The following is a 25,655-nucleotide window of genomic DNA, read 5'->3' as shown; positions in this document are numbered from 1 at the left end:
AAACTGATCTTTTCTCTGAGTCTTCTGTATGTTGTTCATCTTCTCATGACAGTGTTCTCTCTCTACCTGGGTTAAATGCAAGGTTTCTCCACAGTTAGTAACAGAGTACAAAATCCCTATACTTCATATTTGATGCTTCTGCTTTGCTGTCAATTAGCCTCCACAGGAGAGATAAAAGCCCTGCTCTCCAACACTAACAAAGAACATCAAAAACCTCCATACATAGAGGTTCAACTTTCACTACTGAGAAGTCCTTTAAAAAATAATAGTTAACATTCCAGTTGAAAGCTTCATGCTTGGCATCAATCCCCTATGTAGAGTCTTCACTCTGAACAATGAATAAAATATTTATGCTATACTGAAGGACTAGACAGTTATTCTGGTGGCTATTTCAAAACAAAATGACATATTTCAAAGTAATTTGCTTTGTTTATCCATAGAAACTACTAGAAACATTTAAATTTAGTCCTTTTGAAAAGTCTATTTCTAAATACCTCACTACAAATACTTGTTGTATATGAAAATATATTTTTCTATTTATGTATCCATGTCTTGACATCTCTCTATCTGCATATAGTAGACATAATAGAGATCGTGTGAGTGTGTGTATTTTTGCATTCTCCTAATTTTTTCTTACTACTCCACATTTCCCTGTTTATTTTGTCAGTTTTCCAACTAAATATCTCCAGTAAGAAAGAACATAGAACAAAGCAAGAGAATAAAATACATTAATTTTTCACTCTCAAAATTTCAAATATATATTTGAACTCACAAAAGGAAGTTTTTGAAGTGCCCATACTTTTTTAAAGTTTTATTTTAATTGAATGAAGGAGTCTTTAAATTCTCTGTTGCTTTACAATTTTCAAAAGTTTCACACACATGATTTCATATAATCCCATAATAACCTTTTTATAACTCCTGCATCCCTATATTGCCCCTCCCCCTTCCCTCTGTCCACTGGTAACCATTAGCTTGTTCTCTATATCTGTGTCTCATCCTTTTTTGTTTTATTCACTAGTTTGTTGTATTTTTTAGATTCCACGTATAAGTGATATCATACATTACTGGTCTTTCTCTGTCTGACTTATTTCACTTAGCATAATGACCTCCAAGTCTATTCATGTTGCTGCAAGTGGCAAAATTGCATTCTTTTTATGGCTGAGTAGTATTCCATTTCATATATATACCATATATTTTTTATCCATTCATCTGTTGTTGGACTTTAGGTTTCTTCCATGTCTTGGCTATTGTAAACAATGCTGCTATGAACATTGGGGTTCATGTATCTTTTCAAGTTAGTGTTTTCAGTTTTTTTGGATATATGCCCAGGAGTGGAATTGCTGGGTCACATGGTAGATTTCTCAAAAAAAAAAAAAAACCTAAATATAGAAGTGTCCATACCTTTTGAATTTGAAGAGTTTAACACCTGAAGGAGCACTGAGTCCTTGCATCATGGGGTTGAGGCAAAAAGGCAATGAAATTTAAATAACTACTACTGATGTAATTTCATTCATATTCATAACATGATGAAATATTTAAGATCTACAAATACACATTATGGATAAGAGGGGGAATAAATAAAAGAAATATATATATACCAGACGAAATTTGCAAAGAGTGTTTATTTTTCTGTTTCTGAATAAAATCACAATGCCTTGAACATATTAAGTGTTTGATTAATATATGTCAATAATAAAAGCAAAACTGAGACCCATATAGAAAAATTCATCTCTGCTGTTTCTAGAATGTTGAGTTTAAAACTTACAACTTGACCTGTTTTAAATTATTAAAAATTATCTCCATGTGCTAAACATATTAACACTTGTACTTTGTTTAACTCTCACAACAATCCCATGAATTACTTATTATTTACATATCTTATACAGAGATAAACTCAAACCCATAGAGGTTATGTAATTTGCCAGGGGTCAAAGACTAAGAAAGTTGTAAAAATCAGTCACAGACTTACATTCTTGGGCTTAGAGAGTCAAGTTCTCTTCACAACACCACATGATCTCTTGCAACTCTTCTTGAACTCATATATTTCCAGCTGTGTCTTCTCTGGATCCCAGTAAGAGCAGAAGCCAATATCCCTGGTAATTTGTAAAATGGTTTGCTGGCTAGAAACAATGTTGTGGGGAATTCCATGACAGTGAACAGGGAACCTGGTACATCTACATGGAGAGTCATTACATAAAGCATGCAGGGAAGATAAATCCATATTCTTGCATAGTGCAAATTTTATTATTTATTCTAGTGAAAATACTTTCTCTTCCATGAAAAAGGAGGTTTCATTGACCTACCATGAGTTGCCCATTAAGTGCCTTGAGACAAGAGACTTTATTGTGATGTAACATTAATTTTTGCTGCTGGCAGATGAAGTACTCAGCAGTGGCACTTACCTGATTAGCCTAGTGAGAAATCCATGTTTTTGAAGCTATGCTTCACTTTCCTCACTATTACCAGAGTCACTTTTATTCACGAATCTATTGAGCAAATATGGAGTGCAGAGAATAGTGGCTGAATAATACTAACAGAGACAATTATCTTGTTCACATGATTACTGAAAGCCGTGATAATCATGGGAAGCATCTCCTTAAGGCACAAATATTGTTACATTCTGGACAATTTTAAGCAATGCATCCATGAATCTCTTACTAAAACTCCCTTGTCAATGATATTCCAACATTTTCTTTAATTTCAAGTCTCTGACCATCTTTGCAAATCATTATCTACCCCTACTACCCATGGAAGTGATATGTATCCATATCACAATGACCTCTTCTTTAAATAAAGGTGGTTATCATATTTAGCACTTATGTTAGTCCCAATAGGAGGATTACCATCTCTACTTTTGTACAAGGGTATATCTGAATGGGACTACAAGAGTGAAACAATCTATGTTTGGCTGATGCCAACACATTAAATTGAATCTACTGTAAATAAAGCTTTATGTTTTTCCCTCAGTTAATTGATAATATGAGAACTCTTTTTGCATCATAGTTTGGCTAGAAGTGACAGTACAGTCACAGAAGTGGAAATGTTGGGAGTGTTAGTCATCTGATAAAGCAACTTTTTTCAGCCTTTAGACACACTAGGACCCAATACTGTATATTTCATTTCCTATTGATAGTGATGTCCTCCTAAGCACATTCGAATTTTGTGGCATACACGTTCATGATAGCAACTCAGGTAGCATATATGGTGACTTGACCCACTGTATCAGCTGGAGTTCAACAAGAGAAACAGAACAAGTAAGAGATATATGTATATCCATGCATGCATACGTATGTGTATATATATATATATATATATATATATATATATATATATACATACATATACACACATACATGTGTATATATGTACATGCATATATAGAGAGAGGGCAGCAGAGAATAGAGTCTAGATTATATATTTGTATTTATTGTTTTTATATTATATTACATTTATGTATATAAAGGGAGAGATACACACACACATACACACACACAAACACACTCACGTATATAAAGAGTGAGAAATCTGTTACAAGGAATTGCTTTACATATGGTATGGACTGTCTACACAAAAGGAAAACCACAAGGCTGGAAATCCACTGTCTGCTTTGTGCATGGCTAGGAAGAGATTTATATAAAATATATAGGATATTATTTTCAGTCTCAATTTTTTCAGATATCCAGGCTGCCCTTCTTTCTAGGGCTTCTGAATACCCAAGAATAGGGTGAAGAGCCAATTGCATTTCAGTTGTTGTTGACTGAAATATGTCTACCATTTCTGAGAAGTAGATTTTTCATCATGATAATGTTCAAGTAGAACTTTAATGTATTGTCCAACTGATTCAGTCCTAGGGACATCGTGATCGGTAGTCACTGCCAAAGCTACTTGTTTGGCAAACCATTTTGATGATCACTCCAGCCTTGTTACTTATTGAGTAATTACTCCTAACTTGTTTCCTGGCTGCTTCCACTCCAGGACACAATCAGTCCCATTGCCATCAGAGAGCTGAGTTCAACAGCAACATCTTCCACCTATTCTCTTGTCTTATTGTGGAGTCTGTTCACTACAGAACTTTACAAACACACTGATGCATTCGTAACATGACATTTCTCAAAGTCATAATAAATGGATTTTTTATTACTGTCTTTATGGATATATTTAAACATAACTGAGTACTTGATAAGTTCATTCCATATTTTAAACCTCTATTAGCTTCTATATCTTTCCTTCTATAAAACTAAGGAATTTGGGGCATTTCAACTTAATTTAACATAAACCACTCTTACGTCTAGTTTTTAATAAACAAATTCCAAGCTTTTGTCAGTCTAAATGAGAAAACTTTTATTCTCTTGGGCTTGACTATCTGTTTCCTTTGGGTCAAACTGAGGTACATCTGTAGTTATATAGATGGCAGCATGGAACACAGAGAAAAATTGCTATTCCCTTGCAAAATAACTGATTACATGGTTTTCAGATGAAGTAGGAAGAGCCTCATCAGCTCAGGGGGAAAACATGGCTGCTAGTGCTCTCTAGTAACATTCTGTGAAATTTGGGGGTTCAGAATATTCTAAGTCAACTAAGTCATCTCAAATTCCCACATTAGAATTTTTTAGGTTTAACTTTTTTCCTGTCAATACCTATATTTTTACTCAAAACCTGGCAAAGATCTGAATTCCGCCTGCACTTTTTCATCAGTTTCACCACCAGTCTCTGGATTTGACTCTTAATTGTATATACCCAATACCTAAAAGAAATATAAGATATTTTTGAGGGTAGTTGTAGAAACTTCTTGGTTCTTTGACCAGGATTTGATAACTTGCCTCTATCATTGTCTTGCCTTATGCTTTCCAGTTCAGTTGGAAGCAATCCCACTGTCATTAACTCTTCACACCCTTCAACAATTCCATCTAAAATCATATCCTCTGCCTTCTATAGATATGTTATATCTTTCCCAGGAACAAAAGGTCATAATTTAATAACTCTTTTGCCATTAAGTGTTACAGACTACCAGTGTTCCAATCTCTACTGCCAACTAGACCACCCCAACTTTCAACCCAACCAGGTGAGATAAACAATCCCAAGTCCCATCGCCTTATCTGAAGCCATTGTGATATTGGTCATTGTACCTTTCAAGGTTCTTAGCAGCAAATGCCATAATCTCCTGCAGCTTTATTAAGCAGAAAGGGGTTTATTACAATTATCCTACAGATTTTCTAGTAGTCCAGATGTTAGATGATAGGGACAGGAAAAAAAGGCTTTTAGCAAAACAGGACTCAACAAAAACCCATAGTCACTTTTGTTCTATGATGACACCCATGCCACCTAATTGCCTCCAAAGAGTCAGTCTCCATGCTTGTGGCTGCCCCTTCATATTGCTGACTTCCCCTTTCCAAGTCTTATATAGTGCATTTTCTTAGTGGAATTTAGGCTACACACAAAATCCATGCTGAAAATTTTTAGCTTTCTAACCTCTACAGGGTAAGAAGATACATTAAAGGAGATTTAGAGTTGGCATTAAGCCAATAGGCACAATCTAGGTAAAGCGCTTTACAAGCAGAAATCTGTCAGTCAGTCACACTATATTAACATTAATAAACATTATTGAAATGAGTTAAACTCCTTTGAGAAGTCCTCCCAATACCATATGTGGTTAAATTTAATTTATCACTCTTCTATGTGCTTTTATTATTTTCCAACACTTCTATATGTGTAAGTCTGGCATTTTCCTTGGCCCCTTCAAATTAATGAAAACTATTTAAAGACTGTGAGATGGACTTCTTTTATGCCCCATGCCTGTCTCCTGGGCACATTCAGTAATGTGCTAGGAGGAGCATAGCTACGACCTCAGACATCTAAGTTGAAATCCTGACTCATTTATGTTAGTAAATGTGTTATCTTGAGTAAGTACTCACTTCTCTGATTTCAGATTGTGTTCCCTTACAAAATGGCAAATTTTCAATAAGACGATATTTTTAAAGTAATTAGTATAGTCATAAGAATTAAAAATATTGTATTATCAGGTCAGAGAATGGGCCGATAGAGAAAAAAATCGTTTGTTTTAGTTTTTTTAAAATTTCTTTTCCCTCCTCCTATGCTAGAGAAATGCCATATTTTTCATATCATAACCTAAGATATAATATTACTTGGAACTATTGAGAGGTGCCACCCTTAACTGGTAGGTTTTGTTTGAGTAAACCCTAAACTGTCCAATTGTTCATGGAGAGGACTGTACATACCCCTTGACTTGTGAAGATTTAAAGAAAATATACCATCTTTACCATCTTTCTGGGAGAGGTAGTCACCAGATGGAAAAGCAGAAGATAGTTTTCCAGGTGTGAAAGGAGTAGACACAAGCATGAGTCCTGATCCAGTACTTTGAGGCTGAGACTGGATATATGAACTTAAATAGTTGATTATCAAGAGCTGTCATCCTGGGAACCCAAATAAAAATGATCTTTACACTAGAGGATCCTTCTCATGTAAAAACTGCCTTTCTGGGACTTCCCTGGTGGTGCAGTTGTAAAGAATCCACTTGCCAATGCAGGGGACACAGATTTGAGCCCTGGTCCAGGAAGATCCCACATGCCACGGAGCAACTAAGCCCATGCCACAACTACTGAGCCTGCGCTCTACAGCCTGTGAGCCACAACTACTGAAGCCTGAGTGCCTGTAGACCGTGTTCTGCAACAAAAGAAGCCACCACAATGAGAAGCCCGTGCACCGCAATGAAGAGTAGCCCCTACTCGTCGCAACTAGATAAAGCCCACGTGCAACAGTGAAGACCCAACACAGCCAAAAATATAAATATATAAATAAATAAAAATTAAAAAAATAAAAACTGCCTTTCTGCCACAGAAATCTGAAGGAGTAGAAACACCATCAGAGCAGAGGGCTGGCATCATCCATCAGACTAAAACAACAGTCATCAACTGTTACTATAACAGCGAGAAACCAGCAACTGGACTTAATCATGCTAAAGCTCCTTTAGACTGAAAAATTTCTTAGAATTATCTGATAATTAAATAGAAATGGAAGGAGATACTGAAATTCTTGATATTAAACAGGTGGGAGACTGAAAAATTTATTTGAAAAAATTAGAAATGTGAGTGGGCTGATACCCTCAAGCCTGTGGAGCAATTCATACTATTCATTTACACTTAGTCTGCCTCTCTTTCTCTTCCACAATTTCTGTCTTATCGCCAATAAATAACTGCACTTCAGATGTGTCATCAAATATTGAAGGGTAATGCTAAGAAATATGCTATAATTTTACAATATTCTGAAAAGTTTTCTGCTTTTTCCTTTAGGTGGGGGGAAATAGGAGTAAATTCACTTATATTGGGAAAAGCCATTTATTTTGAAACTGTTCGTTAACATCTTCCTAGCTCAAACCTATGGTTATTTCTTTGTGTATTAGTTATTTGAAACATTTTAGAAATATCAACAAAATTTTAAAAAATGGACTTTCAAGGCCGACTATTTCACCTCATGTTGTGTTCAACATCTAGCACTTTTGCGTAACTGATGGGGTTGGGGTGATTTAACAAAAAGGCTATTGGCAGTTTTCAGAGTCCTTTAGCAAGCTGTTGAAGAAACCAAGAGAGATCATAAAACCTTCATGAATTTTATATACAAAATTAGGATATTGCCTCCTTCTCAGACTCAATGGATTGTCCAGTGGATTTGGATATATAGGTAAGTCATTTGTAAATATCCATCTATTCAGTGATCTCTCTCCCCCTGCTTGAAATCATAGAGCTTATTACTTGCACTGTTCATTAGGTGAAAAACATTCTAAGTGTCTTGAGACTCTGTGGTATAAAACCTTAATTGCTTCTCTCCTAATATAATAAATTATGTGAGGAAGGCCAGTACCTGAATCAGAAAAGTATATTTGGGGAAAACAAAATATAATATACTGCCCACTGCAGTAGTCTACCACAATGGGGATATAAAAAAGCAGTGTGAAAATTCTGTAGTAGTCAAACTAGAGATGTAATTATTGTCAACTGCTGTGTCCATCGATTCCTTTTTTCTTGTTCTTCTGTCTTGTGTGACTCATCTTCTGGCAAGGAAGAACTCTACCCCTTTCTTCTTGGGTTTATTACATGGCAGTTTCCTTCACTGCTATTTCATGGTTTCATACTGATTCTAAACCAAGGCTGTATGGTGATTTTATCATCTAGATACTCTTAATACTATTATTAGAGCAATTAGGGTTGATCCTGCTAGAATCATTCTCTGGCCTCTGAATTCAAAACATGTTTGTGACATCTGTTTGTATCATCTTTAATTTCTTTCATCAGGGTCTTATCATTTTCTGCATATGGATCTTTTGTCTCATTAGGTAGGTTTATTCCTAGGTATTTTATTCATTTTGTTGTGATGGTAAATGGGAATGTTTCCTTAATTTCTCTTCCATATTTTTCAACATCAGTGTATAGGAATGCAAGAGATTTCTATGCATTAATTTTGTATCCTGCTACTTTACCAAATTCATTGATTAGCTCTAGTAGTTTTCTGGTAGCATCTTTAGGATTCCCTATGTATAGTATCATGTCATCTGCAAACAGTGACAGTTTTACTTCTTTATTTCTTATTTGGATTCCTTTTATTTCTTTTTCTTCTCAGATTGCTGTGCCTAAAACTTCCAAAATTATGTTGAATAATAATGGTGAGAGTGGGCAACCTTATCTTGTCTCTGATCTTAGTGTATGGGTTCAGTTTTTCACCATTTGGAATGATGTTGGCTGTGGATTGTCATATATGGCCATTATTATGTTGAGGTAGATTCCCTCTATGCCTACTTTCAAGAGGTTTTTATCATAAATGAGTGTTTAATATTGTGAAAAGACTTTTCTGCATCTATTGAGATGATCATATGGTTTTTCTCCTTCAATTTGTTAATATGGTATATCACATTGATTGATTTGTGTATATTGAAGAATCATTGCATTCCTGGGATAAACCCCACATGATCATGGGGTATGATCCTTTTTATGTGCTGTTGGATTCTGTTTGCTAGTATTCTATTGAGGATTTTTGCATCTATGTTCATCAGAGATATTGGCCTGTAGTTTTCTTTTTTTCAGACATTTTTGTCTGGTTTTGCTATCAGGGTGATGGTGGCCTCATAAAATGTGTTTGGGAGTGTTCCTCCCTCTGCTATATTTTGGAAGAGTTTGAAAAGGACAGGTGTTAGCTCTTCTCAAAATGTTTGATAGAATTTGCCTATAAAGCCATCTGGTCTGGGGCTTTTGTTTTTTGGAGGATTTTTAATCACAGTCTCAATTTCAGTGCTTGTGATTAGTCTGTTTATATTTTCTATTTATTCCTCATTCAGTTTCAGAAGGTTGTACTTTTCTAAGAATTTCTCCATTACTTCCTGGTTGTCCATTTTATTGGTATATAGTTGCTTGTAGTAATTTCTCATGATCCTTTGTATTTCTAAAGTGTCAGATGTTACTTCTCCTTTTTCATTTCTAATTCTATTGATTTGAGTCTTCTTCCTTTCTTTCTTGATGAGTCTGGTTGATGGTTTATCAATTTTGTTTATCAGCTCAAAGAACCAGCTTTTAGTTTTATTGATCTTTGCTACTGTTTCCTTTATTTCTTTTTCATTTATTTCTGATCTGATCTTTATGATTTCTTTCCTCCTGCTCATTTTGGGCATTTTTTGTTCTTCTTTCTCTAATTGCTTTAGGTGTAGGTTAGATTCTTTATTTCAGATGTTTCTTGTTTCTTGAGGTAGGATTGTATTGCTATAAACTTCCCTCTTAGAACTGCTTTTGCTGTGTCTCATAGGTTTTGGGTCATCGTATTTTCATTGTCATTTGTTCCTAGGTATTTTTTGATTTCCTCTTTGATTTCTTCAGTGATCTCTTGGTTATTTGGTAGTGCATTATTTAGTCTCCATGTGTTTGTATGTTTCCAGATATTTTCCTGTAATTCATATACAGTCTTATAGCATTGTGGTCAGAAAAGATACTTGATATAATTTCAATTTTCTTAAATTTACCAAGGCTTGATTTGTGACCCAAGATATGATCTATCCTGGAGAATGTTCCATGAGCACTTGAGAAAAATGTGTATTCTGTTGTTTTTGGATGGAATGTCCTATAAATATCAATTAAGTCCATCTTGTTTTATGTATCATTTAAAGCTTGTGTTTCCTTATTTATTTTCATTTTGGATGATCTGTCCATTGGTGAAAGTGGGGTGTTAAAGTCCCCTACTATGAATGTGTTACTGTCGATTTCCTCTTTTATGGCTGTTAGCATTTGCCTTATGTATTGAGGTGCTCCTATGTTGGGTGCATAAATGTTTGCAATTGTTATATCTTCTTCTTGGATCGATCCCTTGGTCATTATGTAGTGTCCTTCTTTGTCTCTTCTAGTAGTCTTTATTTTAAAGTCTATTTTGTCTGATATAAGAATTGCTACTCCAGCTTTCTTTTGGTTTCCATTTGCATGGAATATCTTTTTCCATCTCCTTACTTTCAGTCTGTATGTGTCTCTAGGTCTGAAGTGGGTCTCTTGTAGACAGCATATATATGGGTCTTGTTTTTGTATCCATTCAGCCAACCTGTGTCTTTTGGTGGGAGCATTTAGTCCATTTACATTTAAGGTAATTATCGATATGTATGTTCCTTTTCCCATTTTCTTAATTGTTTTGGGTTCATTATTGTAGGTCTTTTCCTTCTGTTGTGTTTCTTGCCTAGAGAAGTTCCTTTAGCATTTGTTGTAAAGCTGATTTGGTGGTGCTGAACTCTCTCAGCTTTTGCTTGTCTGTAAAGGTTTTAATTTCTCCATCAAATCTGAATGAGATCCTTGCTGGGTAGAGTAATCTTGGTTGCAGGTTTTTCTTCTTCATCACTTTAAATATGTCCTGCCAGTCCCTTCTGTCTTGCAGAGTTTCTGCTGAAAGATCAGCTGTTAACCTTTTGGGGATTCCCTTGTGTGTTACTTGCTGTTTTTCCCTTGCTGCTTTTAATATGTTTTCTTTGTATTTAATTTTTGAGAGTTTGATTAATATGTGTCTTGGTGTATTTCTCCTTGGATTTATCCTGTATGGGACTCTCTGTGCCTCCCGGACTTGATTAACTATTTCCTTTCCCATATTAGGGAAGTTTCCAAATATAATCTCTTCAAATATTTTCTCAGTCCTTTTCTTTTTCTCTTCTTCTTCTGCAACCCCTATAATTCGAATGTTGGTACGTTTACTGTTGTCCCAGAGGTCTCTGAGACTGTCCTCTCTTCTTTTCACTCTTTTTTCTTTCTTCTGCTCTGCAGTAGTTATTTCCACTATTTTATCTTCCACATCACTTATCCATTCTTCTCTCTCGGTTATTCTGCTATTGATCCTATCTAGAGTATTTTTCATTTCATTTATTGTGTTTCTAATCATTGCTTGATTCATCTTTAGTTCTTCTAGTTCCTTGTTAACTGTTTCTTGCATTTTGTCTATTCTATTTCCAAGATTTTGGATCATCTTTACTATCATTATTCTGAATTCTTTTTCAGGTAGGCTGCCTATTTCCTCTTCATTTGTTAGGTCTGGTGGGTTTTTATCTTGCTCCTTCTCCTGCTGTGTGTTTTTCTGTCTTCTCATTTTGCTTATCTTACTGTGTTTGGGGTCCCCTTTTTGCAGGCTGCAGGTTCATAGTTCCCATTGTTTTTGGTGTCTGTCCCCAGTGGCTAAGGTTGGTTCAGTGGGTTGTGTAGGCTTCCTGGTGGAGGGGACTAGTGCCTGTGTTCTGGTGGATGAGGCTGGATCTTGTTTTTATAGTGGGCAGGTCCATGTCTGGTGGTGTGTTTTGGGGTGTCTGTGGACATTTTATGATTTTAGGCAGCCTCTCTGCTAATGGGTGGTGTTGTGTTCCTGTCTTGCTAGTTGTTTGGCATAGGGTGTCCAGCACTGTAGCTTGCTGGCCGTTGAGTGAAGCTGGGTGCTGGTGTTGAGATGGAGATCTCTGGAAGATTTTCGCCGTTTGATATTATGTGGAGCTGAGATGTCTCTTGTGGACCAGTGTCCTGAAGTTGGCTCTCCCATCTCAGAGGCACAGCACTGACTCCTGGCTGCAGCACCAAGAACCTTTCATCCACACAGCTCCTCAATTTGGGATGATTCATTGTCTATTCATGTATTCCACAGATGCAGGGTACATCAAGTTGATTGTGGAGCTTTAATCCACTGCTTCTGAGGCTGCTGGGAGAGATTTCCCTTTCTCTTCTTTGTTCTCACAGCTCCCGTGTCTCAGCTTTGGATTTGGCCCCGCCTCTGCATGTAGGTCACTGGAGGGCGTCTGCTCTTCTCTCAGACAGGACAGGGTGAAAGGAGCCGCTGATTCGGGGGCTCTGGCTCACTCAGACCAGGGGGAGGGAGGGGTACGGAGTGCAGGGCGAGCCTGTGGCAGCAGAGGCTGGCGTGACATTGCACCAGCCAGAGGCGTGCCATGCACTCTCCCGGGGAAGCTGTCCCTGGATCCCGGGACCCCGGCAGTGACAGGCTGCACAGGCTCCCTGGAAGGGGTGTGTGGACAGTGACCTGCTCTCACACACAGGCCTGTTGGTGGAAGCAGCAGCAGCCCCAGTGTCCCATGCCCGTCTCTGAGGTCCGCACTTTCAGCCGCGGCTCGCGCCCATCTCTGGAGCTCCTTTAAGCAGTGCTCTGAATCCCCTCTCCTCACGCACCAGGAAACAAAGAGGGAAGGAAAAGTCTCTTGCCTCTTCTGCAGGTCCAGACTTTTTCCCGGACTCCCTCCCGGCCAGCCATGGTGCACTAACCCCTTCAGGTTCTCTTCCCACTGCCAGCGCTCCGATAGAAGCCCAAGCCTCAGCTCCCAGCCCACAACCCTCCCAGCGGGTGAGCAGACAAGCCTCTCGGGCTGGTGAGTGCTGGTTGGCACCGATCCTCTGTGCAGGAATCTCTCCACTTTGCCCTCTGCACCGCTGTGGCTGTGCTCTCCTCCATGGCTCTGAAGCTTTCCCCCTCCACCACCCCCTGTCTCTGCCCACAAAGGGGCTCCTAGTGTGTGGAAACCTTTCCTACTTCACGGCTCCCTCCCACTGGTGCAGGTCCCGTCCCTATTCTTTTGTCTCTATATTTTTCTTTTTTCTTTTGCCCTACCCAGGTACATGTGGAGTGTCTTGCCTTTTGGGAGGTCTGAGGTCTTCTGCCAGCATTCAGTAGGTGTTCTGTCTTGTTGCTCTTTTATAGCCTTACATACTTCTCTTTCATCCTCACTGTCTGCTTAACCCTTGGTAACTACTAATCAGCTCTTCATTTCTGTAATTTTGGAATTTCAAGAATATTATATAAATGGTATCATACAGTATGTAACCTGTGGCATACAGTGACATCCAAAGGAGAAACTCCTCAGTGCTGCTCATTTGGATTGGGGATTCTGACTCCTCACTAGACTTCCACTCATATCTTCTTGGTTGAAAATGCTAGAATGTCTCTTGCTGCTCCCTTCATGGCCTCCATTGACCATGGTAGAAGGGGAGAGGTGTATGCCTGCATACCACTGGAAGTGATGAAAGTCCTGACTCTCCATTAGGTGGCTCTGATCCTCTAACATGAGCCCAGAGGAGTAGAAGGGATTGCCTTACTACTGACATTTGCAGGTAGAAACCCAGATTTACTATGTGGACTCCAATGACACTGCCAGGAGTGCCTTGTTCCTACCCAGTGGGGATGAAGATGCTGAGTCCCTTTTCAAACTTCTCTGCCAGCTCCTTAGTGGGGTATTGAGGTACCTCATTAGCCTCACAAAGATGGAAGGCTAAGCTTCCTACTTTGGCTTTTCTGGTATGGGTGTGAGTGGGCCTACAATCTGATCTGTTTGGTTGGAGTACAGTGTTTTGGTTTTTTTTTTTTAACATCTTTATTGGAGTATAATTGCTTTACAGTGGTGTGTTAGTTTCTGCTTTATAACAAAGTGAATCAGCTATACATACACATATATCCCCATATCTCTTTCCTCTTGCATCTCCCTCCCTTCCACCCTCCCTATCCCACCCTTCTAGGTGGTCACAAAACAGGGAGCTAATCTCCCTGTACTATGTGGCTGCTTCCCACTAGCTATCTATTTTACATTTGGTAGTGTATATATGTCCATGTCACTCTCTCACTTTGTCCCAGCTTACCCTTCACCCTCTCAATATCCTCAAGTCCATTCTCTAGTTGGTCTGCATCTTTATTCCCATCTTGCCCCTAGGTTCTTCATGGAGTAGAATGACTTTTGTGTAAAAGTTTCATACTTACTAGACTGCCATTTTCTTGGAGTAAGATTTTATCTGGGCTGTTTGTTTGTTTTTTGTCTATGCTCACTGGAATTTCAGGGTTTCCAACTTCTTCAGCTCCATTTTGGGATTTTAAAAGACCCAGGAACTCAACACCGTGTTGTTCTCTGGGTCCTGAGGTCCAAATATTTTCTTCTTCACTCAAACATATTCTGTAAATAATGCCTGGGGTTTTTAGTAGTCCCATCCAAGTTTTTTTTTGTTTGTTTTAATTAGTATGTGAAAATGTCACTCAGCCCAGAGTAAAGCATCAGTGAACATTAGTAAAGTTAATATTTGGATTCACATAAACTCTACAACTATATATCCTAATATTCTTCCAGACACAATTCAGTACCCACAATTGAATAATGATTTCCTCAAATACTCAAATCCCCTGATTTACCCCTCCTCGAACTCACAACACTTAATTCCTATTCTACTTGTTTAGTAAAACCTATATGTGTTCAGATATAACATTCCATAGTGGAAATAAACCACCATTCATTTACTAATTTTGATAAATTAGGCAAGTTTACTCAATCTTCCCAAGCGTCAAGTTCTTCATCTGTAAAATATTGATAATAACAACCAGCAAGTGACAGGAATGGGACTCTACCCCTGCCTAAGTCTAAAACACTACCATAAAATATCTTGAAGAATTGACAAATTGGATCCAAAGCTGGAGGTCAGAGTTTTCTCTATAACGCTAATTTATTAGACACATAGTTTTAGAATATACTTTTTATTATAGCTATTGATGTTGATTTTAAGCATTGCATATTACAGTAGGGTGGTTCCAAGGTTACCATTACCCTTAGAGGCAGTTTAAAATAGTGACTAATCCTAGGGGTTTTGGAGCTGTGGCCACTGGAAAGATGTCCACATTCTAATGTGTGGAACATGTGAATATATTACTTTACAGAAAGCAAAAGGAGCTTTGTTGATATACTTAAACTAAGGATCGTGAGATGGGGAGATTATTCTGGATTATTCAGTGGGCCCAATATAACCAATAGGGTCCTTATAAGTAAAACAGTGAGGAAGAAGAGTCAAAATTATAGAAATATTTTAAGATGCAGTGCTGCTGGTTTTGAAGATAGAAGAAGGAACCACAAGCCAAGGAATGTAAATGACCTCTAAAAGTTGGAAATGGCAAGAAAGTGAACTTTCCTTGAAAACATCTAAAAAGAATTTAGCCCTGCACACATTTTGATTTTAAGTCTGGAAGATCTATTTTGGATTTATGACCTCCAGAAGTGTAAGATAATAAATTTCTGTTGCTTTAAGACACTAAATTTGTGGTAATTTGTTATAGCCACTATAGAAATCTAATACAGGAGCCAAATGTTCACTCTATATTCTAGCTCTGCCATTTATAATATACCTAGCCTTGAACAAGGAACTTAATTTCTGTGCCTTAGCTGCTTCATTTTTAAAATGGGAGTATGCATAGTTCCTACCTCATAGAAAGACATTAACATATATAAAGCTACCAAAACAATATTAGGTAAATAGTAAGTGCTCGGTAAGTCAACTATTAGTAGTATAGTAGTAATAACTGTTCCTCTATACCAAGAATGTGATTAAAAAGACAATGAGCACTTTACAAAAATGATATCACCCACATACTTTCCTGCATCCTGTTTTGCTTGTACCAGTAGATGGATAGATAGATAGATAGATAGATAGATTGATGATAGATAGATGATAGATATCTACATACATACATTCATACATATACATATATGGATATATAATATCTCAAGAATCAAGGCAATAGTAAACAAAAAATAATGCAGGACAGTGCTTATATCCAAAGAGGAGGCTAGACGTTGAGATGGAGGAGGAATCTAAAGAAAGTCTCCAACAATAGAGAAATATTCTAGTTCTTAAGTTGGGTGTTAAGTTCATGGGTGTTTTCTTCATTTTTATGCTTAGTAACTTACATGCACAATTCATACATACTTCTTTTGTGTCAAATGCTAAAGAATACATCTTTTCCAAAGACTAGTAATAAAACTTGAAAAACTTCTCAGGTCTTTACTCATTTTAATTCAGTTAGGATAGCTCTATTATGCTGTGGTAATGAACAACTCCAAACATCTCAGTGGCTTAACAAAGCAGATGTTTATTTCTTATTCATACTACATTTTCAACATAGATCAGTGGGCAGCTCTGCTTGTGTAATTCCTCACACCCCCAAACTGACCAAGGCTTCATTTTGCCAAGTGATTTTGATTCATTGAAGCAGTGCAAAAGGGAAGAGAGGTAAATTGGGCACTTTCTTTTAGTGTTCACTCCCAGAAATGATACATGTCACTTCTGCACATATCTTATTGACCAAAATAAATCACATGGCCATGTCCACATTAAAAAAGAATACAGATGTATAATTTTTCCATGTGACTATAAAGTAAAAAAAAACACAAATGTTTTGTTAAGAGCATTGATGGTTCTCATAGTCTATCCTTCCAGGCACCAAATATTTATCCCTTCCTTCATCAGTATGCAGATTTAAACACGGGCTCTATCGAATATATATGGTATGTGAATATTTTTTGCATACACAGGGCAACAAAAAGCAGTCTTGTGAAATTCAAATAGCAGTTCTATGAAATATACAAGAGATATTAAAATAATGACCCTGCCTTGAAAATTAAGATAGCTGGCATAGGGAAGGCATTGCTCCTGGTATCAGGGTTGAAGAAAAGGTAATAGGTTATCTTACAGGACCTGGAAAAGATTACCTATGAAAATTCTAGGGTGAAATACTAACTAGTAGTTAACTGTGTAATTTGGTATCAGTGTGAAAAAACTAGATTCGATTTTAAACATATAGGCGAGTGTGACAATATACTTCAATTCATGCCCAAGAGCCTATTTTAAATCATATTCATTAAATATACACATGGAAGTATAATTTAAGTCACTGTAGCACCATACTATAGGACAAATGCCCACATTTTAAAATGTTTTATAACTTAAAATGATTCAATATTTGCCCTTTCCAGTAGAAAGTCAAACACAATTTTAAAGGAAGAATATTTATAACAATATGAAATAGAATGCAGCTATCCTGAAACTTAGCCTGACAAATTTCTGTAGTGGTAGAGCCAACCTCAAAGATTCTATCCCTTATTACTTTATTCTCCTGCTGATGGCTCTCTGGACGTTCTGATAAATCACAATACAAAGTTGCTCTAAAAAGCTGGACAGGAGCCTTCTTCCTGGCCTTTCTCCCCAGTATAACAAATCATTCTTAGGTGGTTTGGGGAAGCTACATATTAATTTGCTCTGTGGAACAGAGAGGATGGTGGAAGCAGAGAGCTGGAAAAATTTGTTAACAATGTGTAAAGCTACATGAGTCAATGTTGAAGTCAGAAGAAAGGAGAGAGAAAAGGTCTTTAAAGGAGTTTGTGGTAGGCCTGCAACCCTTATACCCCCTTTCCAATCTCTGTCTCCAATATCTTGTTGTCAACATTCTTTGGTTAAGCTGCCATCTTAGGCTCCTGGGAAATGTCTATCCTTGAAGTGATTCCAAAAAATGTAGTACATCTCTCATCGAGGTTGCCTTGATTTCATGTTACTGCTTTTCTTTAAGACAATCTCTGATTGCTTTATTCATTATAATTCTTTTCATATTCACAGTATCTGTATTACAAAAACAATATAACATTAAAGAACATTTTGAAGAAAGAATTATCCATAATTCTATCACTATGAAACAGCTATTTTGATTTCCTGTATTCTCATGCATACTTTGTCCAAATGTATACCTGTTTTTTATAGTTGTAATTCTAGCACACAATTTTGCTTACTGTTTGTTCTTAAAGCTACATACTAAGCATATTTTTGCATTGCTCTACATTTGTTTCATGAATATTTTAATAGCTGCATAAAGTTCCCTAAAGTTGATATACCATAATTTATCTTTCCCTAGTTTGTGAATTTTGCTTGAAGTTTGTTTTTCCCTACTGTACATAACAGACAAAAATGAACATTTTGCGTGTTGCTAACTTTTCCTAAACATTTCTACATTCAGCCATTATCTTGTTTTTATAACATTACATGAACACAAGAGCTTGGTTGAGCACAGACATATATATTACACAAAGATCTTTATCAGTGAGCTTTCCTAGAGCTAGAATTTGCATTAGATACTATCAAGTCCTGTTTGGTAACTGAAGCCCAATGATGTTAACTGCTGTTATCTGGTATAACTAACCACATTTAAAAATATGGAAATAAAATGGAATAAAAATAAAAATATGGAGATAATAAAAATAAAAATGGAAAAAATAAAAATATGGAAATAAAGAATGGTTATTTTTATAAATTTATTTATTTATTCATTTTGTTTAATTTTTTTTGGGGGGGCTGCATTGTGTCTTTGCTAACATACGGGTTTTCTCTAGTTGCTGAGAGTGGGGACTACACTTTGTTGTGGTGTGCAGGCTTCTCATTGCAGTGGCTTCTCTTGTTGCATAGCACAGGCTGTAGGCCCATGGGTTTCAGTAGTTGGGGCTCGTGGACTCTAGAGTGCAGGCTCAGTAGTTGTGGCACATGGGCTTAGTTGTTCTGCAGCATGTGGGATCTAACCAGACCAGGGCTTGAACCTGTGTCCTCTGCATTGGCAGGCGGATTCTTAACAACTGCACCACCAGGGAAGCCAAACAATGGTCATTTGATACACAAAAGTTCCATCAACAAATTAGAAGAGAAGGTAATTCTACCCCACCCTTATACACCATATTGAGCCCTCTTGCCTCCTATTTCTGGGTCATTACTAACCAAACTATTGTCATAAAAGCTACAATTTGGAACTATTAATGGATACTCTTTGTATTGGGGAGTGTAGGCTGCTCAATAAATGTTATTACAGCTGAATAAATATACTTTCTGGATCCAAGAATCTTAGCAATTTTTTTTCAGATAATTTCCCCAAATATAATGGCATGGAACTATGATTGATTCATTTGATGTGTGAATTGAATTATTGATTTGCCAATACATCTTTTTTGAGGACCAACTAGGTATCTAATCATGTACAACAGAAACAGTACACCATACATGCAGCTGATCTCACACAAACCACACGCTCCTATGCATTGAAAGAAAAGGGTCCAGTGCATGCTAGAAGAGAAACCACATATTTCATCACAAGATACTGGACAGTCACATGCTTTCTAGGGACTTAACTATACATGTAGTCACCCCAGATAAAACTATACAAATAAAAGAAGATACAGAAGTAAGTAAGGGGGTCACAGACTGAATGTCTTCAGAGTATTGCAAGTAATAAAAAATTAGTGATGCTGGTGAATATAAGACAATATGGAGTAGTAGGATTTATCATGAACTGGACCATGCATACAACACCCAAGTCATTTAACTCTAAAATGTCATAAAATAAAGTTCAACCCAATCAAAACAAATTTGAGGACCAGATGAACCTAGCAGGCCATGGTATGCAACCATTGAAATGTATGTTAAATGATATAAAAGGACCGCTGGTATCACAAAAGGTAAAATGTGAACTGGGAATAGTCAAGTGAGATGTCTCAGGAGATGCAGGACATAAACTGGATTCTGCTGCAGTCCAGGTTCCCTTGAAAGCCAACTCTGAGATGGAGGTTAACATGCAGCAATTTTATTATGAATTGCTCTCAGAATTAATGCCTGAGGAATTGTAGTGGAAGAAGCAGGGCTGAACAGATGGAGAAATTGAGCTACAAAGAGCCTCCACTAACCTTAGGCTGCTATGCAGCTGGGATGATCCTTTACAGTTGTCATGATTTGGAGTGAAAGAGCTGTACTTTTTACCCCCATGTTAATCAGTCACTGGATGGGGACCATCCCAGGAAAAGGTGACATGGATCTCCTCAGCTGAGATAATTGTTGAGGAGGCTAACACCTGAGAGTTGTCTTTAGTGGAATTCTCACCTGCTAGGGTGCTAATGTCTTCATTTCTGAAGGGAGATCTTAGTGCACCACAACAGCTACCATATCCACTTTGGGAAAAAGTAAAATCATCCCAAGCTACTCATCTCTTCTTACACTGCAATTCCCTACTGTATTAGTCATGATACAGAAACAGAACCAATAGGAGATATAGATGATATAGATATGGATATAGTTATAGATTTATATTTTTATAGTTATAAAAGCATATCTCATTTTATTGTGCTTCACTTTATTGTGCTTTGTAGACACTGCATTTTTTACAAATTGAAGGTTTGTGGCAACTCTGCACCAAACAAGTCTATCGGTTCCAGTTTTCCAACCACATTTGTTCACTTTGTGTCTCAGGGTCACATTTTGGAAATTCTCACAATATTTCAAACTTTCTCATTATTATTATATTTGTTATGGTCATCTTTGATGTAAACTACTATGATTTACTGAAGGCTTAGATGATGGTTAGCATTTTTCATCAAGAAAGTATTTTTAATTAATCTATGTACATTTTTTAGACATAATGCTATTATATACTTAATAGACTACAATACAGTGTAAACATAAATTTTATATGCAGTGAAAAAGCCAACAAATTTTTGTGAATCTCTCTGTTGTGATATTTGCTTTATTGTGGTAGTCTGGAACCAAAAACCCCCAATATTTCCGAGGTAGGCCTCTGTGTGTGTGTGTGTGTGTATGTGTGTGTGTGTGTGTGTGTGTGTGTGGAATATTACTTAGCCATAAATAAGAATGAAATTTTTACATTTGCCATTTCCAACAACATGGATGGACCTAGAGGGTATTATGCTTAGTGAAATAAGTCAGACAGAGAAAGACAAATACTGCACATTATCACTTACATGTGGAATCTAAAAATATAAATGAATAAATGTAACAAAACAGACTCATAGATGTAGGGAACAAAATAGTGGTTATCAGTGGGGGAAGCAAAGGGGGAGGGGCAAATAGAGTTATGGTACTAAGACAAAAACTATCAATACTATGTATACATATGTATGTATAAAATAAGCTACAAGCTATTGTACAGACATGGAATATAGCCAATATTTATAATAACTGTAAATGGAATATAATCTATAAAAATATGGAATCACTATGTCCTATATCTGAAACAAACATGATTGTAAATCAACCATAATTTAATAAAAAATAAAATAAAAATTTCTGATAATTTGTCTCTGAGGTAATGCTAATGCTGTAGTCACTCAGCAAAGGTTTATTGAGCACATCCTTGATATGCTATGGGGGGGCATGAAGGAGAAGCAGAAGACTTGGTTACTACCCTCCAGGGAGGTCATGGTCTTGGGTAGATGAGGCTTTCTTCAACACTATGATGAAGAGCAGGTCACCTCTGATGAACAGGCTGAATCACATGTAGAGAAGGCTTGATGAGGCTAGCTAAGGGAGCACAGAGTAGATGGGATTGGAGCACAACCTTAAGAGACAGTTGCCATTTAGGAAGAGGCACAAAAGAGAAGAAACAAAAAAACGAGATGACAAGAAGGCAGACAATATCAAAATGTCTCCCTTCAGCACAGAAAAATCAGAAAAAAGCTGAGGAAGGGTTATAGGTGATTTCTGGTAACACAGGTCTGGGGAGTCCACCACTTCGTATGCCATGCCCTCTTTTCATGAAGAATTTCCATTGCTCTAGCCCCATGAGTTAAATGATTATACGTAAATAAGAAAATTTTAATTTAGAGAACATATGTTACCTTTGGTTAATTCTAGGATAGTTAGGACAAAAAACAATGTACCAGGTAATCTGAGCTAGTCCCAAAAGAAATTTTAATCTTGGGCAAGTCAACTAACATTTCTGATTGACCGTGCCTCATTTCTCCATTTCTTCCTTATGCTACTCTGAAATCTCTTCATGCTGAAGGACTCTACACATTTAGAACTGACTCATTAAAGGTTGCATCTTTGTTTATATCTTTTTCCAAATGAGTGCCAGCTGGCAGGGACTGAGATCTATTTAACTCAGCAAGATATGGGGTTACAGAAACATATCATGGATTAAATTTTACTGAGATTCCTTCTTTCTATGCAACCCTCCCTGACCACACAGCTGACCAGCACTCTAGCTGATAAAACAGTCTCTCTGTCCTCCATGTGCTCAGTTGTATTTTCTTCCTCCCCTCTAGGTCCTTAAAAATCACCCTTTCCCCACCTTCTCTGCTCTCTTTGTCTCTTGGAATTGACTTTAACCATTTAAATATACACGAACCGTAAAATGTCATTCTCCTTCCAAGGGTCTGCTCTCTTAATTTAGCTCAGGATAGAAACTCCCACCAGTTTCTGTATCTTTATTTCCAAGCACAGGACCAAGTCTTCTGCATTTTAGGAGATTAGCTAAAGCACACGTTTTCGTGTTAAATTTCTGCATTCAAATCCAAGCTCTGCTATTTACTACCTACAGAACCTTGAGCAAGTCACTGATATGAAACAAACAAAACCAGTTACTTCAAAGTGTAGATTTAAAAACTACTTACATAATGAATGTAGGATATTCGGCATATATTATGCACATCGTGGATACATAATAAATGAATATGCTGTTATAAAACACTCACAGTGTTCATATTATTCTGCAGGTTTTAAAGGGGTGAGATGAGTAGGCAAGAGCATATATGTTTTATTACCTAGGAGACTTGTATCTACGGGTTCACCGTCTGCCAAGCTCCTTGCTACCAACCCCAATAGGAGGTGGAAATGAAAGTGTTTTCAAAAGTTAAAAGCAATGCACAAATGTAGGTAGAAAGCTGGAACTATTCTCATCTCTACAAATATCTCCTTTCTGATCTATTGCCCAGCAGTTCCCTTCTCAGCTTCCTTCACCCCATCTATGCTGTAACTGTAATAAGTAAGATTTGCAAGCACAAATGTGAAGGAGCAAAGCTCCCAGTATGGTTGAATTTAATAATGCAGCAAGTCCTTTTTGAATAGGAAATAACTCTTAAAAGTTTCTTTTCATGTAATTCCAAGCTCAGTTCAGTGAGATCCTCTTGCAATCTCTCAAATTTGTGTCTTGCTTCTCCTTACAGGCTCGCTAGGCTTGTGGTATTTGGGCTTCTAGAGCATGGCTGGGAGATTGCAGTCCTCTATGTCCCCACAGAATATCTGACCAATAGATAGCCTGAAGAGAGGGGAGAATAAACTCACACAATACAGTCATCCCTCAGTATTTATGGGGAATTGGTTCCTGGCCCACTGCAGATACCAGAATCCTCAGATGCTCAAGTCCCTTATATAAAATGGTGTTGTACATTTGACTCTCCCTGTGTGAGGATGTGGAACCCGTGGATAGAGAGGGCTGACAGTAATTTAAAAAATGAAACTCCTCATTTATCTAGTGGATCTTTTCTAATAGCAAAGTTTATTCAGTATTTTGGACCAGATACTAATTGCATATATTATCCCATTTAATTCTATATCACCGTGAGAAAGCTACTCTTATTATCCTTGTTTTACAGATGAGGAAACTGAGTCTTACAGTGGTTTAAAAATTTGCTGTTTTTCTTACAGTTGCTAAATGGTGGAACCAGGATTGAATCAAAGCTAAAATTAAAAACATCCTTGTTATTTCCCTTGAGTGGGAGCAAAAAGACCTGACTACATAGGTGTTTGGCATAAGAAAATCTTATTTTTATTACATATTTTCAATCAAATAGGGGATTACTTACAGTTAGCTTTGAAAGGAACTGCACTGAGCTTCCACTAGACATATGAACATCTGAGTAAATAACAAACCAGATTCTATCCAGATGCCATGTTTAATTATGGGAAGAATAGGGGCCTTAAAAACCCATAGCCTATGTCTTTATGGATGGGGAAGGGGCCATTGCCTCAACGTATCACCTGGGAGTACAATTTGTTTCCCTGATAATGTTACCAGGATCAAATCCTAATGTTAAATATGATTGTGGACTATTGTAAGGCTAAGAAGCATTCATTTCTTCATATCCCTATAGTATTTTTGGCATACCCTGTTGAAACATATCAAGACATGTTTTACTGAACTAATAAATAAAGGATGAGCAAGATCTCTCCAGGTTATCTCTGGGAGAGGCCTACTGGCCCAGAGCCCAAGGAACCATAGCTTAATGGGTGAGTCCTGCATGGGAAAGGAAGCTAGATCAAATGAGTTCCATAGTCCTCTGTAATTAAGATAGTTTGTTCTTCTATAAATGACTCAGTCTAGAGATAAGCTGACCCTTAGACAGACGGTGTGCTCAGAGCAACTTGCTTGAATTTGTGTATAAATCTACATTCCTCTTGTCCTTTATGTATCTGGAATAATGCTACCTTTGCTTAACCTGTATAATCAGCATTTCTTATATTGTCAAAAATAGGAGTTAGCATCATGAAGTGGACAACTGCTTTGTGCTGGAGTTCTTTTCATATTCTAATCCTCACAATATACCTTCATTAACTGTATTATTCAAATAAAGAAAAAGGTACATAACCTATTGTGGAAATCATCTTGCAATATATATGTTTATCAAATCATCACATATACAGCTAAAACTGACACAATGTTACATGTCAATTACATCTCAATAAACTTGGGGGAAATTTTTAAAAATCACGTAAAGACATGAAAAAACTGAGACACAAGAATTTTTCAATGATTTTTTGCATAACATTGGCAGTGATTCTCAACGTTTGATGTGTGTGTGTGTGTGTGTGTGTGTGTGTGTGTGTATGTATCATATAGGAATATTTTTCCCTATGGGCCATTTTATGACTGGCAGTGGTTCTCAAACTTTGAGTATATATACAATAACTTAGAAATATTTTTAAAATATACATATATAGGCCCTCTGACCAACATATCTTGGGGTGAGGGAAGAGGAAGTGGGGAAGCATACATATTTTGAAAACAACAAAAAATGGCACATGTCCATACTGATCCGAGGCAGAGATGAGATTCCCTGTACTCTGACATGACACCTCTAACTAAACAGATGGGAAGAAAAAAACAATTGAGACTATATTGCAGGTAACTATAAAAAGTTGGCAATGAAATATGTGGTAAGGGTTTTAAAGTGGACTCTTTTTCCAAAGCTTCAAACACAAGCCAGATCACCAAACACCACATGGAGGGAGTGTGGATTGAATGGTTATATCAAGGTGGGAGGCTTCTCAGGCTACATTTAGCTTGAGGATTGTGTACAGTGGGAATGAATGAATAAAACTGGATCACTTGGAGGACCTGAGAATTTCTCCCATAACTCACTGACAGACCCTTAACCCTCAGTAGAGACTGAAGCAAATTTCTGGCCCTAGATGTTCAAACTTAAAATCTACCCTTTAAATCTTAATCAAATCGCAAGAGGAAGCTGGCAGAAGAGGGTGAACTGAACTACACTCTCTCATCCTTGTAGC

The sequence above is a fragment of the Mesoplodon mirus genome (genome assembly GCF_964341445.2).
Source record: "Mesoplodon mirus genome assembly, chromosome: 14".
Taxonomy (NCBI): domain Eukaryota; kingdom Metazoa; phylum Chordata; class Mammalia; order Artiodactyla; family Ziphiidae; genus Mesoplodon; species Mesoplodon mirus.
This window is presented reverse-complemented; position numbering follows the sequence as displayed.